Here is a 3579-nt window from a genome sequence, read left to right as displayed (position 1 = left end):
CTATATATATATGCATTTCATATATTTGCTTGATTTATGCTCCCTAGCCTGCTTCCTTATATTATAAATTTATAGCACTGGATAAGAATCTGGGGGTAAATTATTGAAACATATAGAAAACCAAATAGGGGCACCTGGGTGGCTCAGTCGGTTAAGTGTCCGACTTCGGCTCAGGTCACGATCTCACAGTTTGTGAGTTCAAGCTTCATGTCGTGCTCTGTGCTGATGGCTCAGACCCTGGAGCCTGCTTTGGATTTTGTGTCTCCCTTTCTCTCTGCTCCTCCCCTGCTCGTGCTCTCTCTTCTTCTGTCTCTCAAAGATAAACATTAAAAAAAAAATTAAAAGAAAACCAAAGAACAACAAAAGACAATTATTAACTGCAAGTAGAAAAAAAAGTACTGGAAAAATTACCGTGGTAAACCACATATGAGTAGCATGTACATAATCATGATAATAGAAAAGCTGGCCATAATAATTTAGTTTAAATAAGACCTATGATATAATAGGGGCACCTGGGTGGCTCAGTGGGTTAAGTATGTGACTCTTGATCTCAGCTCAGGTCTTGATCTCAGCTCAGGTCTTGATCTCAGGGTCATGAGTTTAAGCCCTGCCCAGCGTGAAACCTACTTAAAAAAAAAAAAGACCTACAATTTACTTTATGTATTAAGCTGCATTTGTTATCAATTAAAATAACAACCCCCCCCCAAAAGATCTATGATATAATAAATTGGAAGGCAGGGGAGAGGAAGTGTGGAGGGTGTGTGTATGTGTGTGTGTTGTGTGTAAGGTGTGTATATATGAAAGACAACCCCATTTTCATTGGCCATAGTGAGCAATCATAAGCTTAAAGATAAGATAAACCTAAAACTGGAAAATCAGAGAGTAATAACAGAATTTTCTAAGATCCAAAAGATGGTTTTGCAGAGTGGAAAATGGGGATGAGCTTAAGGAATTTTTACTTTTTTATCCTAACTTGGAGAATTGTTTGATTCTTTAAACTGTATAGTTTGGTAAAAGAAAAATTACATTTAAAAGTGCATAAAATTATTTTTAAAGGAACATAATAAAACCAATAGAAGTCCAAGCAGAAAGATAAAAGGAGCAAAAAAACAAAAAAAAAAAAAAATACGGTAAATAGAAGATACAAAATGATATGATAGAAACAAATCAATAATCACAATAGAAGGGAATAGAATAAACCAGTCCATAGAGCACCAGCTCTGGAACTAGACTGTATGGGTAACAATGGTGACATGGATTGGCTCTGTGACCTTGGGCAAGTTACTTAACTTCTCTGTGCTTCAGTTTCCTTATTAGCAAACTGGGAATAATTATAGCAACTCTCACATAGGTTCTGTGGGAAATAAACACTTTATTATATTAAGAAATGAAATAAAAACACTCAGAGCTTGGCCCATAGTAAGTGCTGCATAGGCGTTTACTCTTGTTATTGGTAACAATTAGATTTATAAAAATTAGATGCTATAAAAATTCCAGTCATTTACTACTCAAGCATACTGAAAATATAACATCAGAGAAAAGCTAAAAATATGGCAGAAGAGAGGGACTTTAAAAAGACATTCCAGACAAAAAAAATAATGAAAAGCATGAATATATAACAATAAAACATCAGAACATGTAAGCTTGGGGGCAAAAAGGGTTAACAGAAAGAAAAAATGTACCCAGGAAAAAACATTTACCAGGAACATAAAGCCTAGCATCATATAGCCTCAAAAAATATAAACCGGAACACCGCCGAGGCTCAAAGAGAATTCAACACATTTGCTGACAGATTTTAGTGTCATTTTCTCAAAATGGATAGAATCACAGAAAAATAAAAAATGTGAACAACAGGCAACAAATTTGATGTGGAAAGAACCCTGTACCTCGGGAAATACAGAATCCTTACCATAACTGCGTACACACTAGGCCTCAAGGGTAACCCAAGTATTGTTTTTAATAGGAAAATAATACTAATATAATAATAAATTATGATAATACATAATAAATTCAAAAAAAATTTAAAGGAAATAAAAACAGCCTACATGTCTGTCCATCATTAGACAGATGGACAAATTCTGGTACACTCACAGAACAGAGAACCACATTTGCTGGTTAACAATGAACACCTTATATATAGAAAGCCAGGGATATGTCCCCCAAACATAATGTGAAGCAAAAGAAAACTACTTACAAGACGATACAAACAACTTTATATTGTTGCCATACATCTTTACGGCAGGGGAAGCAGCACTGTCATGATTTTGCCTATAAAAGTAGGTATAAAAGAATAAAACCATGGATGGAAGGGAGACGCACCAGCCTCAGGCTCGTGATAGTCTGTGGGGAGGGAAAGGATATGGATAGGGGCGGGGGGGGGAGCGGATAACAGGGACTTTCTACCACATTTTGTTTCTGCCAAAAAAAAAAAAAAAAAGATTCTAAGGACAAAAACATTAGTGTTTGTCAAATCTCGGTAAGGAGGGCGTGGGCGTCAGTCATACTACCCTATGTACTTGTATGTGTGCTTGAAATAGTTCATTGTAAGATTTTAAAAAGAAGAAACAGGAAGTCCTCCAAGTCAAATGGCTGGAGAGAGAAAGAAGGTAAAGGCTGAGTGCGGCCTATCCCTGGGCTTTGTGCAGGAGAGGCTCCTGTGGACCCAGCAGAAGCAGGGCCGGCGGGCGGGCGGATGCAGAAATGCCAGGCCGTGGAGAGCTGAGCAGAAAGAAATAAAGGAAGGGACCTGAGCGCCCCTGGAGTAGCTGCTTTGGGGGATGGGAGAGAGAACTGAGCAGGAACTCGCAGAAGGCTGGCCAGACCCCAGCCATGGACCTGGAGGCCTTGACTTCACAGTGGTATAAATCAGAGCAGGATTTCCTCTGACGGGGCTCAACGGGTGAAGTTGAAAAAGCAGAAGCCGGCTTTATTCTGGATGAGGTTTTGCCAGAGGAATGAAAGAGAAAGAGAGGACGAGGCACCCAGGGAATCTCAACAAGGGACTTGAAGCAGCGGACAGGACGGAGGGTGAAGCCGGAGCCCAGGAAGGGGGTGAGGGAGGCAGCGAGAAAGCCGAGGGAGGGTAGTGTGCATGGCAAGGGGGATGTTTGAGGGAAACGTGCCAGAGGCAGAGCGGTTCAGGTGTTTGGTCACCTGAAATATGACGGAGGGAAAGGACGCCAAAATTGAGGTCAGGGAGTTGAGAGGGGGAAGCATTTGGTTGCATTTTGCACATGGAGTTTGCTGTCCCTGGCACGAAGGCAAGCTCCCAGGAGAAGACAGAAATGCTCAAGTAGGAGCCAGGCACCGAGTCAGTGCCATGTGGAAATCAGCAATGAGGGCGAGGAGGGAGCACGGCCAGATAGAACCAGCCTAGGAATTTAGGGGTCTGGAAACAGCAAGCGGGCCTACGGAACACTGGCCCCCGCAAAGGAGGGCTGCAAGGGGAACCAGGCGTCCTGAGCAAAGACCAGGTTCCGGCAAAGGTCGGGAAGTGGAGGCTGAAGATAAAGGGGTTTGTCCCAGAGGGTGAAGAAGGGAAGGAGCAGGAAGGCGCAGAGGCAGCACGCTGCCGGCGGG

The sequence above is a fragment of the Crocuta crocuta genome, unplaced genomic scaffold (assembly GCF_008692635.1).
Source record: "Crocuta crocuta isolate KB4526 unplaced genomic scaffold, BGI_CrCroc_1.0 scaffold271, whole genome shotgun sequence".
NCBI lineage: Eukaryota > Metazoa > Chordata > Mammalia > Carnivora > Hyaenidae > Crocuta > Crocuta crocuta.
Note: the sequence above shows the minus strand (reverse complement) of the source record.